Genomic DNA, 15,556 nt, shown 5'->3' with positions numbered 1-15,556 from the left:
ATAAACCAACTGGAATAAGCGATCAGATGTGCTTTTAAGGCTCATTACAAGCCTGTGTGGCATATAGATCTGCTTTTAAACAGGACCTTAGATTGGCTTATGCTTGAACACTGCAAATATTATACAGTATCAAAATTCAGAACCATATTAGAAAGACTTTAAATTACTTAGCTCTCTTGTTATTTATTTCCATGTTTATATGGCAATATGAATTTTTCTTTAGGGTATATGGCTTTATGGTAGGCTAATAGTGCCTGAATTGAGCAAGTTGGAATGATTTTGTTTCACATTTTTCTGTCATTGTCTTCCTTTTTATTTCTTTTCTGGTAACATGAGCAGCTGTTTGACCTACAGCTTGTCATTAAAACTGAAGACAATGAGCATAATCACAAAGGGAAAAAAAACATTTTTTTATCATAAATAATCAGGACAAATGTATGATCAAGGGCTGTGAATTGTACATTGTGCAACAACTGACTGAAATAACTAATATCTGATGTTTAACCAGCAGAAACAAAGAAAATCGTGAAATACACATCAACGGTTTGGTGCTTATTCAGGCCATCAGTCAATCTTTCTATTAAGATGAGATGAGCTGTGCTTTTATGAAGCAAATTTAAATATGTAATTATTATTATGTTGTAGCTTAAAGGGGAAATCAAAACTGGTAGAAGTGACCTTGCCGGGCCTGGCTGTTCATATGCCATTGAAATAGCTGTATGCAAGTCTGTGCTAAAAAACAGCTAAAAGGCTAATACGAAGAGTGACAGCATTAAGCGATGACAGTGCACTGTGAAAAAAAGGTTTCACTTAACAGTTTGTGCCATAATTATCCTTGCTGATGGTGACACGTATAAGTTTTACTATCGTTAGATTCTGTCCTCTTCCAAATTCAAAATTAGACCTCTTTAGTATTCTTTGGTAAGCTATACCAAGCTAAATCATGACTTCTTTCCTTTCTTATCTTCTCAGTGCTATCTCACCTTTTACCTGTAGCTGATTTAACCACAAATAAGACGTAAATGCACTCCTATTCTTCCCTCTCATCGTGGCTCCCTGTGTTTGCATGTAATATTTTAGGCGACTCTGGAAGGGATGACAGTTCTAACTAGGCCTATTAGGTAACCCTCAGGGTGCCCTCAGCACTGATTTGAGCACCATTAATTTTCTATTATGGAGTGCTAAAGATGTGCCCCTGCACAGTCATTCACCTGGCTTATTGAGTCTCACACACACCAATTGTGGACTTTTCCAGGGCAGTGTTGCTCAGGGTTTAGTGCGACCCCTCTAGGGAGCTAATTTATTATTTGCAGATATTGATCTGGCAGGGTAGGCCAGCCAAGCCGTGGCCGATGTTGACTCTGCTCTGGCCTGTGGCGATTTTAACCCTTTACAGATTGAAGTAGACACACACTAGATGGAGGGCCAGTCGCTTTCAGTAGAGCTTTGAATTCCTTTGCTTTTACAGTGTTTTCTTTTTTTTTCCGTTCTAATGACGAACTGATGGAAATATTTTTTTTCACAAAGGAAAAGATACGTTTTATCTTTCGGGTGGTGAAGCTTTAAAAAAACAAGAAAAAATGAGCAGACACATTCACACGTGCACGTACACACAGAGAGGCGCATAGTGTCTGGCCTGTCCAAGGGAAATAAAATCACAGTTAAGAGGAAGGAAAACAAATTTAGAAGGTCAGACAAAACATTTATCAAGCTGTGTATGTCTGGTGGGTAAATAACGGAGGGACAGTAAAGGGCATGACTCTGAAACCAGCAGATACCTGCAACAGATCATCACACAGTCTCAAGATTCACTGCAGAAAACGGATATTTCTCTGAGGGTCGCCTTTGCAGCATTTACTAATATTCTCCTCTGTATTGCAGTTTTATTTTGAACATAAAACTGAGTTATTACAGCATACACCCATGTGACTGAAATGAAAGTTGTCATGGAGAAAGAAAGAAAAAGATTGAAGCTGCACAGACATGTCTGCTTGTGGATAGATTAGAATATAGTACATACTGTACAGTACAGCATAGCCTACACTGAAAACTGAATCTTTTTCCCTGATTCTGGGCTTCAACTAATAAAGGTTATGCATCTGCATTGTGTACATTTAAGTTGGAGTGCATATAACTTAATTTATTGTGATTATAAATAATGAAATAAACACCAAAGAAAGGGTGAGATTAAATAAAAACAAGACTTCTAAATTTAAATCGATCATAGTGTAAGAGAAAACTTTTCCTTAAAATTGGATAAATATTCATTACATATGTTGTACAGTGCTTTTACAACTTAAGCTATATATAAAGGCTGTTTAAGAGTGTATAAGAAGAGTGTATAATAAGAGCAAATTGCAGCTACTAAAAAGAATATAATGTCATGCAGAAATATTCCCCATCAGTCCTGTGCTATGATGTCATTGAAATGACTCGAGCCAAAAACAGACTTCTGAGGGAGATGAACAAGACAGGACATGAACATTGCATGAAATCCAATATCCAGATGTGAAATCTGTGCACATGTGCATCGCGTCAGATTGTCCTGTTTTACTTAGTTTATTTATCCATTTATGTCCTCATCGCGCATCTACTCTATTAACTTACTATCCAACACTAGTACTCACCAAACACAAACAGTCATGCCCAGGGACTAATAAGCAGAGTCCCCCAGGCCTCCTCAAGGCCTTGCAACAACCTCATTGTCACCCTGACCTGTATTTAATGCTCCCACTGAACCTCGGAGGCCAGACAGCAGTTTGCCTGTGTGTGTCTGTGTGTTTGCCTGTGTGTTTCCGAGCCAAGTAATTCACAGGAGATATAACCAAGAAAAAGCACAAAAAAAAAAAGAAAAGAAAAAGGAAAAAGAAAACAAAAGCTGTAGATTAGAAAACCATGGGGGTGTCCTGTGATGAATGCTAGGTAGAGGGAGGGGAGCATGATGATAGATGTCCAGAAAGGAATTACGGAGGATAATAGACCACCATTTTCCTTTTATACCAGTTGTTATGATAGCGTTCGGAATAATCTTTTACGACCTAGAATAAAAAAATAAAGGTCACGAAATTATCTAGAGATAAAAGTGCCTCCAACTAATCCACATTTGTCCATATTACTTCTGTAAAGACCATTTCATGGTTGACAGGCTCGTCTTTTGTTGAATTTGGCAGAACCTGAGGAGATGGTACATATCCATCTTCCATGTTTGTGTGAGTCACTGAAACAGAGGTGGAGGTCAGAGAGAAGACATCCCTGATGAGGAAACATGATGGAATGGATTTTCCACTGTTTTGCTGAATAACCTCTGCTAATGCTGTTACACAAGTAGCAGCAATCCGCCCATTGAGCCCTGGCAGGCAGGAGGACAGAGGGAGGAAGCCACCATCTTTACAAAACATCACATGCCACAGCCAAAACTCAAATGTCTGAGTGTTACTAGAAAGTGAAGTCTGTGGAGGCTCTCATCACAGCTGCTCATGCTCGGAGACCAAGAAGCACAAGTCAAGGGGAAGAAAAAGTAAAAGAAAGTGAAATACATGTAACTGGGACAAATGCGATATTACACATGATCCCTTATTTTATAATGTCTCTGGCATATTTTTGAGCTTTTCATCAACCAGATCAGTCTGCTATGAAAGAACAGGGTAGGCTTTCCTTTTATGCTGTGTCTCTAAATATGTCATTATCAGACTCGATCTGCTCTCAGCTGCTGGAGATAAGTCCAGCATTTGGTCCAGACTGATTAAACACGAGCGGGCATGCCTAGATTGAACATAAAGAAGTGTGGAATTTTTATATCCAGCTTCTTTTACTAAAAATGGTACATGCTTTTAGTTTATCATGAAATTTTTTCATTGGATTTACATCCATTAAAGAGCTTTGGAACCTGTGCCATTACAAATTGCTCTATATGTAAAAGGAGTAAATGTGGTTCTAAAGCAACACAGTTGTCAATAAGCATCAAGCAGCCGTCGCTGACGTGCCTGCTGTCTCATCAGTAATCAGGCCAATCTGTTTTAGCAGAAAATGGCCATACACAGCACAGCATTGATGAAAACGTCTTATTTCAACTCCATGGTGCCTTGAGAAGGCAAAGCAAATCAGCAAATGTTCGTGAATTTGACAGAACAAGCGTGGAAATTCTATGACAACTAGTTGGATTCGGTGAGCCGAGTGCCAGTACTTTGCATTAAGTTACACTAAGCGCTAATTGGATGCTACCTGGCTCTACATCACTAGCAGCTCTGAACAGGATCAGGATCTGGCTCTGACTAACAGCAAGCTCTCTGGTGTTCCTGGCTGATTACCCTCAGCAAAGGGAAAACCGAAACGATGATGAGAAAAAAATCCCTTCTCTTCTCTCACACAAGCCCTTGGCCCTGTTGGCACTGTGCTAGCTTTTTGATTTTTCCTGATGTCCCTGAAATTGATTTTCAGCCATGATTGCATCGCTTCTCTGAGGATAATCAAAGATTTTGAATAATTGCTGCAGTATGACTATACAATGGGGAATGACAAGAATAGTGGCAACTTCCCCTTGCTGTCTTCTATAGAGTAATTTTAGCGGAGCACTACCGTATGACTTCACAACATAACTCTGAAATGGTTCCCAGTTGTAAGCATGACACCATATGTTTGATTGGACATCCTAATAAGAACCCTGCCTAGGTTTTACAGTCGCTGAAAGATACCTTTGTGTCACAGCTTTGGAAATCTGTCTTTCAAAGAAAACTATTATTTGGGTAGTCAATAAGTAATCTACAGATTTTTTTTCTAGGCTTTCATTTAACTAGTCAAATCAGCTGTGGGGGAAAAAAAAACAAACAAGAAAAGTTGATGTCCCGTTTCCTTTTTCCTGCTTAATCTTGCTGCCATCGATTTAAAAACATCCCGAGGAAGTCGCTTTGTACTGTTAGTCTTAGCTGCCTCATATGAGAGAGACATCAGCATCCTGGAGCCACCCTTTTATGCCACAGTGAAAGATGGTCTCTCATGTAACGCAGGAATGTAACCAGTGTTTGCAAGGGGAGAAACAGATTGATTATAGGGCGAGGGAAGATTAATAAGCTGCACGGGGCAGTTATGACACCCATTGTTTCACACATGCCTTGTAGAGGTGTGCCTCCCAAAATGCATCATCGTATAAAATATTGACCTAAAACATATCATTACTCTTTCTTGTGCGTGCTTGCTTTGCTCTTGGAAGGAGGTTTCTAAACAGTAATAAACTGTCCTTTTTTTTTTTTTTTTTGAGAAACTGCTCTGGATTCTTGAACAAAAGCAATATATACTGTATGGTTTGTCAGAACGGACTCAGAATCTTATCATGTGCCAAGAGAGCAGAATCAGGGGCACTAGAAACAGGCGGAGGCCATATTGTCTACTGCCAACACTTAATAAAAGCCCCCGTCTCTCTGCTAGCAGTGTACTGCGAGGAGGGATCTGCCCCTGACAGAAGAGCCAGACAAATGCAAGACCTCTGGCCCTATAGTAGGAGGCTGGATGTTGGGGTTTGACGTAACCTTGAGGAATAATCTGCACGACCCCGACAACTTGTTTACTTTTTCATAAGGGCCCATTGTTGCTTACTATGTAAGGCCGGGTGCTGAGAGTTATGACTAGAATGAAATTCCTGCGGGCGTCATGCTGTAAATGGCAGTACTCACTATTTGGTAGTATTGATTTAGTTTACAATGCTGAGCCGTTTAGAGCCTGAACTCATTTCGCACAATAACCTTGAGCTGTTGCTGACACTACTCAGTATCACACGATTACAAGTCAATAAAGTTCTCTTATATCTTAGCTCATTTGGTGGAAAGAAAAACTAAGGATTCCTGTAGATATTTTATTGGAGCAACTAAAAACATGGAGAGTTGTTTTGTCTCCTTGGGTTTGTGAGTTTAAGACTTGACAGCAAGACTAATTTACCCTGTAGGAGTTTTTTTCTTTGTGTTTTCTTTTCCTGGATTAAGTGGAAAAGTTGTGCCATCAGAAAATAACCTGAAAGTCACTTTGAAAAACAGGCCTCCTCAGGTTTCATGTAAGAAAGGCTAAAACGACAAGTTTAAAATACAAACTGAAGCATACAGAGGGACACCAGACCAGATAACTATAAACTGATTGTTCACGTAATCTCAAATGCAGCATTAGACAACAGCCAGCCATGATAGTCAGTATGCAACATGTTTATGTTAACACTGTCTTTGATTTAAAAAAAAAAAAAAAAAGGTGGGCCACTGGTAACATTTGGAAACTTTAGTAATAGACTAAGGGATAGCATTTTGGCTTTATTGGACAAAGTAAAAGTGCAGCTGAAGAAAATACAACTGTTACAATCAGAGTTATTTTAAAGTCATATAATGATAAAATAATTAAAAAAAAAAGATTAAACCACAACATTCACTATCAACAGCTTTTGGATGCAGTCATGGATGAGGAAATAATACTTTGCATAACAAAAATCTTTAGCACAAAATGTTTTAAGTGCTAATGGCATTTCTGTATGAAAACTGAAGTGTATTCCAATTAGTCAAATGGCAAAGCTAGATGTTATCTAAAATTAGCTTTCATGTGAGATTTTCTACCCTTGTTTTTTCTATTACTAGCTAGAGGCATGAGACTTTGTTCCCCTTTCTATTTAATTTGCTGCCAACCTGTTTTATTTATTTATGTGCTTGCAGAAATTGCCTTTTGACCTTGATGATTACAAAAAGTAAGTGAATTGAAAAGGCATTGATACCCAGAATTCACTTGGCTGGTGCGCAAGGTTATTCATCTTGCTACCTCAGTGCGGTTTCAGTTTTGCAGTGGTCACATTTTACTTCTCGCCACACTGTTTTCATTATCTTGGGAGGGCAGAGGAGAGGTTTTTGCCAATGCCCTTATAAACTTCCATTTCCAATTCAGTACACCATAGATGCCCCCACCCCCCCACCTACACACACACACACACACACACACACACACACACACACACACACACACACTGCACCATCTGCAACAGAGACACTGACACTGAGAATGTTCATAACATGAGAAAAAAGTGACCATTTCTGCGCTTTACAGAAGCCCGGATGATAGAAGGCACGACACTGCCACAGTTTTGTGGCGGAACGATCACAGAGCGAGAATATTCGCAGAATTTGGAATTCTCTCTCTTGGTCCAGGATCAAGGCATTGTGTAATAGAGGTGATGTTCACCCTCAAAAGATCCATTTTGAATTACAAAAAAACAATGTGTATGCATTTACAAAGTCATTCAGGGACTTTATCCATGAAAACTGAAGATCATCTTCTCATTCACCTCCAGGGTGCATTCAGCGCTGCTTCTATTTTTTAAATCACTCCCTGAAGTCTCCTTATGAGTATTGGCGATGTGTATTCTGCGGTTTCAGTGCAGACCTCAAACTTGTGTGGCGACATCAACTTCTGTTTGAAACTCACACAAATTTAATGTGGATGATCACCGCCGGTGACAAGAGCTGGATCTTCAGCAAAACCTATTTCAGTAGTTTTTATTCGGCAAATCCACAATTTCCAAGCTTGGTGAGACTACAAGCGTGTTTGCACAATTTGTGCACTTTATTTTTAGCTATTCATACTTCCATAAAATATATATATTTACTTTTGTTTAACACTTTTAATATTTGGAGACATATATTTTTAACAAGATATATATAAAAAAAAAATCAATTGTGTGTTCTGCGAACTGCCTTAAATGTGTGAAAAGTATAGTGAAGGAAAGAGAAGCAAGGAAGCTGTAGGGTGAGAAATAAAAGAGAAGCTCATTTGGGCTCTCCAGGATTTCAGTGTTTTCTCTGTTGCCCTTTCAAGCTTAGAGAGGCCCGGTGGGGGCTGGTGTGTGAGTCTGGAGTGCAGGGAGCACGGGGCACTGTGTAGGCCGAGGCTCAGCATCTGCCAGCCCAGACTGTCCGTGGTTTGTTCCTTTTCCAGCACATTCTTATGTAATTATCTGTGATAAACTCCTCTGCAGTCAAGCCACAAATCCACATGTCAGAGGCCTGGCTTACTCAACAGCTCTGAGAAAGCCACATGCACACAAGGCCTTGAAGAAGCATGAAAACACGCACACGCACACACGCACACATTTATAGATACAGACAAATGTGCATTTTCACACACCTACTCACTCTTAGAGTCACACAAACAAAAGTTTGTGCTGCAGTGACAAGTGGGTTTTGTGTTTTCGAGCCAGAGGATGGAGGGTATAATCCTGGTTTCCAGATTGACACTCAGCAGAGTTCAGCAGACTTCAGGGGTTCCTGTCATGCCCAGCACTTCCGCCTCCAAGTTCTAAGTTACTCTAAGCGCTAAGTTCCCGAAAGTCCCCATAACAAATAACCTGCTGATATACTCCACTTCACCAGAATCAGCGTTACGAGAAGTCCTGCCTCTACTTTCTGGCAGTGTCAAAGCTTGTCACAGCTTATCAGACAGAAGTGAGAGTTATTTTGTTCAGTATTTCATGACCCTCTCTTGTTTCTTTCCTAACACTTACCTTGGAAGTGTTGTTTATACCATTATAATTAGCCATCCGTGCATGCACATTCTTAAGATAATCATATTTTGTACCATATTTTGCTACAAATTGGGACACAAAAATGAAGAACAATGGCCTGGTTTTGAGTTCAAAGAAATAATAACCATATTATTCTCTTGCCATGTTTTTTTTACAAGGGTTCTTGGATCTTCGTTTTGCTGTGTATTATCTAGTCTGATGCCAGCAGAACAGGGGCAGGGGATGACAATGGAGTGGTGTACTGCGGAAGAGTGAAGCCTGTGCCAGCAGGATAAGAGAGAGAGTGAAAAACAGAAGAGGGTGGGGGTTTCATTAGCATAACTAGCGGGATGCCCAGAACCTTTCTGGAGTGGCATGTTTACGGCACCACGCTTGGCAAGAGCACACTCATTTTATAGGGTTTATTAAGGAGACAAGGGGAGACACAAGCAGGATTTGGGATATTGTCGGCATGTGTGCATTTGTCCTTGCATGCATGTGTATGTGGGCGAGCGAGCATCTACTTTTATTCGTCTGTTTGCTTGTTTTGTTTGCATGTGTGGGGTCCGAGAGGAGGTGCACGCTTGGTTTCAGGGGCTGCGTGGCAGCATCTAGCCCAACTACTTTTACATGTTTGTATTTTGGCTTAAGTGCCCTTTAAAGCCAATGAAATAGAAAGTGCATTCATAAGCCAATCCTCAAGAATGATCCCATTTCAGAGGAGCAAAGAATGGGGCTCTTTGTTGTGCTCTGGCTCCTTTCATCTCTCTTAGGTCATTTTCACAGAGCAAACAGGGAGACTCATTATCAACCTGCACCTGAGAGGTCAGAACCTGAACTCTCCCCCCTTTCCTCTCTCCCCAAACGCCCTCCTCCCCCTTCCCACCCAAGCTGTGCTGCCGCTCACTGCTACCCTGGTCCGCACTCGGGTTTATTAGCGCAGAACATCTTTTCCAGTGACTGAGCTTGCCCTTATTGTCTACAGCGGTCAGGGTCAAGTCAAGGGCGCTCAGCCTAGATTGGAATCATTTGTCACATGGTCCTGGACTGGAGCTGATTTCAGCAGAGGCCAGGGTGAGGTACACAGCGATTCCAACACCACCTCTGACACGAGGAGCAGGGGAGGGCAGCCACCGGACTACGCAGATGGCCTCAACATATTACACAGCCAGTGCTTGCCAACAAAAGAACCGCTCCTTTTTCATTTTTGTTTTTGTTTTTTTGCTTTCTAATATAAGAGGAATGAATTGAGAGACTGGATTGGGAACATATAATTTGAACATGCTCTTTGAATAGTAAGGACACATGCCTCCAAGCGTTTAGGTGTTGCTGGCACCTCCCTCTGACAGTCCAAAAATTCCTTCATGAGTGACTGTGGTAATGACTGCATCTTTTAAGTCAGAACCCCCCCCACACACAGTTTTTAATTTAAAAAAAAGAAAAAGTGAAACACATTTATGCAGAGAACTTATCGTTTTGCTGTGCAAAGTGTTGCAATTTCATCCAGTAGCTTGGGGAAGGTTTTTTTTTTCTTTTTTTTGCCCCTTCCACCTTCTTCCTCTCTTCATGGTCAGCAGCAGCTTGCATGAACAATGGAACGTGCTGAGGTAGCATGTGGAAAATTACTTTAATACACCATATAGAATGGCTTATTGCTTTGGTCAATAGGACTGCAGTGAAGATGTTGTAGCCTGCCGCTTGGGAAGGTTAGACCTGTCAAAGGGCCACAGTGACTGATACCCAGACCCTGCTTATGAGGTCTGTGCACATGTGCGTATGTGTGCTGGTGGGAGAGGGAGGGAGTCTGACAAGCAAAGTTATAAAGGTTACATATGACACAGACCTTGCCATTAAGCCTTAGATTAGACTATATTTTTTCTTACTTTTACATTTAAGACTGTGTTGGACATGGCATACCATCAAGTTAGCACTAAAGTTGCTAGGCCATAAAATATCTAACCTAATAAATATAAAAAATCCTGAATCAAATAAGCAGTATGTTTTTAGCAACTTGCAAAAGCAAAAAAAGTGAAAATACAGGGGGGAGAAAAACAAGGGGAAATGAAAGATTGAGCATCAGGCAATTTTAGCTTGTTTTCCCTCAGAGAGGGCAAGTGTGGAGGTGAAGGTCACAGAGACTAAGCACACAGCTCATAAACAGCACAGCTGGAGGAATCATTGAAATATAGCCCTTTGTTTTCTTGGGGCCGTAATTGGCCCAGGAGCCTTCTTCCCCTTCCCACTCTCTCTCTTTCTCTGTGCCTCTCGTTTTCTCTGCACGTGTTTTGCACCAGCGTAGTGCAGTTTAGAGACCTAGTTGGCAAAGGCTAATGACTTTGGGGTTAAAGGGCACACCTGCGGTCACGGAAACAATACACATTACAATAAATACAGAAAAAACATAAACATACTGGGAAATAACAGTCACAGGCATAGCTACCGCCAGGTTTTTTTTGTTTTTTTTTTGTTTTTTTTTTGGTTAGTCGAAACTTAATACAGGCAAAATACTGTTAATACTGTTTTATAATATTCTCTCTAGGTAGAGCAATTATTATTTTTCCACATTAAAATAATTGAAGTCCAAGAGCAGGTTGTGTTTTACCACCAAACCAGATGCAAACCACGTGCTAATTTCAGTAGTGTCAAAAGTCAGCTATATTTTATTTTTTTAAAGTTTCTGTCTCCAAAAATAACACAGTGATTGTTTCCAATGATATGTAAAGCAGTTAAAATCTTATAATTGGTACCCTTTTCAATTACCTCAGCCAATGGTTTACTTATCTCTTCTTTCTTCCTTTGGAAGGAATAACATGATGGTGAGTTTAAATGAGCCCTTTCCTAACTTTCATACTAGTCTGCTTTTAATGGTTTCAATAGTGCACAGTGGTATTTTATATACGATGCCCAGATAATCTCATAAAACCTAGCTACCAGGCAGTTGATTTTACAGTTAATTTCACACGTGACTTTTTATCACACACAATTTCCAGTTTGAAATCTAACTTTCAAGTTATCAACAACAACCAGACCGCTGATGAGCCTATTAAATCAGAGCATATGAAAAATATAAAAAATATTTTCTTACAAGCCTATCAATTTTAATAATTTAAAGCAGATCTTTATTTTTGTTATTAAATGTAGTCACAGCGTGCTTACTTCCATTAAGATGGAACACCTCTTGAGGCTTTACCTCTGGAAGACGGCTGTCGCTCCTCCTAACTGGAGGCCTGAAATATCTGAGTAGAGAGGAGAAAAACAGTATCAGATCCAGCCTGAGATAGCAGGGCTTTGCCGTATAATTACCATGTTAACCCAGATCATTCTCTCTGATCTCTGCAAACATCAGGGCGCAGGCCCCGCCAGGCCGGCTTAGGCACTGATCTGTCACAGTGCACTGTGGGACACTGGATGTATGTTAACTTGTTGGCAATAGGACTTTTGGTGTGATCTGCATATGTTTTATTTTAAACCCCTCGTGTGTTCTAGCGTACACAGTGCACAGACACATGCATTTTCAAACCACAGAAGTGAAAATTAAAAAAAAAATGCATATATGTGTAAGCAATGTCTGTATAAATAGTTCAACCTTGTGTCATTGTTTCAATTTTATTCTTTGTGCATACTCATAATTTTTTCTTTTACCTCTACGACTGCATAATATGTTTACATTTATGTTAAATTTCAAATGTTTTGTTTTTAAATCCCCCCCACCCACTGCTATCCTGGTTTTGTTAATTTTTTTTATTGTACACTTAAACTTTGTTTTTAAGTCTAAACCAAACAGTAGGGATATATGTGAGATCTGAGAGTGTTTCCTTCATTGAGTATTATCCTCTTGAATGTGAGTTGAGATTCGTCTTTGGTTGCTTGCTTCCTAAGCCTTATTGATCTGTGGGCGGTTTTTTTTTCTCTCCCCCATTCTCTAAAGTCACTAAGCTTGCATCAATTCATCTTAATCTGTTTGCTCCTTAAACCTGGAACAAGGCACGTCTTGTTCCTGGTTGTAGGAGTCTCTCGGCTGGGTTCCCTCACATCCTTCCTAGCCGGGTTTCTCCTGGGTGGCAACAAGAGGCTTTTCATATTGAATCAAGTGTTATTGAGTTCCCCCACACACCTCTTATATTCCCCCCTCTTCTTCATTCTCTCCATCTTTTTTCTCTCTCCTCCATCCACTTTTAACAAAGCATTCCTTTAATGACTGTGGGATTACGGGCCAACCTTTTGCAGCCAGTCTGTGGACTAGCCTGTAATCTGACCTCATTACATCCCCTGTGACAAACTCTTGGGTCACCACAGAGTTGACTACACCTTATCCTTCTGAGAAGGCAAACCGCACACAAGCTCCCCCCCCCGCCTCCAACCTGAGATAACTCTCAGTCACCTAAGTCAGGCGTCTAGCCAGAACACCCTTTCCTCTCCACCATATCTGTCCACCAAAGCGTGGGATCCCTTGATCCTGTTTCCTTCCCCGTGCTTCTTCTCCATTACACCACAGCCAAGATGAATGGTTGTTTGTGGGAATAGATGAAAACACAATTGTGCGAGTCTGGGCATGGTGGTGTCACTGATAAATGTGGAAGGGACAACTTGTACCACAGGCTCCTAATTTTCTGCCACAGGGGGAGTAGAGGAGCAGGCCTGTTCTGGATTATTATACAGCCACATCCCAACCCATATTTTGTGTCTCTCATTCCCTCTCTGACCTTCCATGCTATAAGACAAACACAAGTTACACGAGTTCTGGTGGTAGATACTCCTTAGATTTTACTTTTGCACTATTCGTTTTCGGGTAATTTTTCCCATCTTTTCTCTACAGCCTTCTGTGGCCTCAGTGGTCCTGCAAGCTTCCCGTCTTCCCTCTCTGTGTCTCGCTTGCTTTTACTTTCTCTCCTTCTCTCTATATTCCTTTCTTACCTCAGCCCATTGCCGTCGCCATCCCTTCTTTTCCCCTGCATGTGTGCCTTCATCCCACCAGTTTTTGACGGGCAGGTGTTGACAGTGAGTTGGCATGTTGTCTGGCCTTCTGTGCAGGATTGCGTTATGGCTGCACTGTGCATGAAAGGACAAGGGAGGCCAAGGTATGTCCATTACATCACCCCATCAAGACTGATTGGGCTCTGGACGGGGGTCCGTGCATGCTCATAAGTGGTTGGCGTGGTCCAGCCCATATGCCTTTAATATAGGAGCAGATGTGGAGCACAGACCCCGAGCTCTCACACCCTGTAGCCCCTCCCTCTGCCCCTCTGCCCTCCACACTGACTACATCCTGGGCCATGCTAAGTAAGCTCCTAGTTAAACAGGTTTAATTGAAACTAACTGGCACACTAAGATGGTTGGGTGGAGATGATTTTTATTTTAAATTGCCTCCCTCCTGAATTGTTTCTGTTTTGTTCTGCTCAGACAAAAAGAGAGCGAGGCAAACATTGAGTCGAGGCGATGACATAAAAGTGATTTGTTGGCAGATGATACCAAACTCATATATCATCAGGTCTTTTGGGACATGGTCTCTTTAACAGGCCAAATGGACCAAAACAGGTTTATCTAAGTGTGTCAGTTAATATCTCATCACTTATCAACTGTTCTTGGCATATTTTATAGACATTAATACTGTGTGTAGTCAAAATAAACATCATGGGCTTAAAGGGTGCTGCCTGTTCAAATATGTCTTTCTGGAACAATAGTGATGGGGTGAGGTTTCCTAGAGAATTATTAATGCCATGTCCCATTCTTTACTTTGGGCTTATCTATGCAGGAGTCCTTGGGTGGGGAGCTGATGAGAGATGGTATTCCATGTCCATGTAGCAATTTGTTGAAACAGTGGTGAGTAGGGAAAGGGACTGTGCCATATACCAGCCAGGGAAATCCCATATTTAAACCATTTTATATGAGGTTCGGATGAGCCAAGGCCCAAATCCTGGTGACTGCGGTTTGTCAGAGAGATGTTGTACCTCCAATTGATGTCACTGAGCAAATAGCCCTGTCTGTCCAGTCACTCTCAAGACTAGGTTTGTTTAGTTTGTCATCATATTCTAGCTTTTTCAGGTCTGCTGGGTTAAAGGAGTATCAAGTAGTAGTGCAGGAAAATTTGAAAAAAAGGTGAGCAGAAATACAAATAAGGGCATCAGTGGGTGAATGAATGGATGTAGGCACACAGGTTCAAGAGAAACAAAAAGAGGGATGGAAGAGGAGAGTGACACTATATGATGGTAGAGGAGCAATGGACAGGAAGCTGCAGGGGTTGACTCATATCTCCTCAATTGCATCCCCATCCTGTTAACTGTGCCAGAGCAGCGCAGATACGGCCAATCAGGTCTCGGGGTCTCTGGCAGGTATTTCCTGGAGAGGGATTACCAACCCCTCCTATTGGGTGGGACAAGGCCTCCTGGTCTGAATTCATCAGCGACACGGCCTACGAGATGTAGGAGGCAGGTTAATAGACACTCATCAGACATCTGCCGCTGGGTTACCGTCCAATAATCTTTTCCCTCGATCCGCTGCCAGCAATTGATGACCACATTTTCCCCCCTAAACCCCTCAGCTGCCCTCCCTCTTTCTCACTCTCTCCCTCCCCTCTTGTCTGTTCTTCCCAACCTCTATTCTGTTACACAGAGACAAATGTACTCTTAGAAATGTCTGTGTCTGTGGGTAGAGACACTCACGCATACACGCTTTCAACTTCCACCCCTCAACACTCCTGTCTCTCACCCCTTATACTCCTGTGATGGCTGCAGACTTTTTCAATTTGGAGGGCCACTTCTGTTAGAGTCTGGTGACAGATTTTGGAGCCCAGCGGTGGCTCAGTGTGACTGTGTGATGAAAAGTCTGCTGTCATACAAGAGCTAAGTGTACGCCTCCCTTCTAAGAAAGCATGGCCTACAATCCCCGTGGTTCAAAACCACTTCCTGCTCACGCCACCAATGAGGAATGACAATCTCTGGCATTTTTCTCTCTTACTCATTCAAAATTTTCTTGTTCTTCTGGTCTTGTGGTCTGTGTCTTTCTTGCTCTTATTCTCACGCTCTCTGTTTGTGACGGCAA

The 15,556-nt window shown here is 41.5% G+C and overlaps 1 protein-coding gene across 4 annotated transcripts in view; it reads left to right on the top strand.

Annotated features, from left to right (window-relative positions):
* LOC146376004 (uncharacterized) overlaps positions 1–15,556 on the top strand; it is a 298,615-nt gene that overhangs the window by 81,262 nt on the left and 201,797 nt on the right. The window lies entirely within an intron of this gene.

Source organism: Perissodus microlepis, chromosome 12, assembly GCF_051167445.1.
Source record: "Perissodus microlepis isolate ML-2025 ecotype Zambia chromosome 12, ASM5116744v1, whole genome shotgun sequence".
NCBI classification, from domain to species: Eukaryota; Metazoa; Chordata; class Actinopteri; order Cichliformes; family Cichlidae; genus Perissodus; species Perissodus microlepis.
This window is presented reverse-complemented; position numbering and strand designations above follow the sequence as displayed.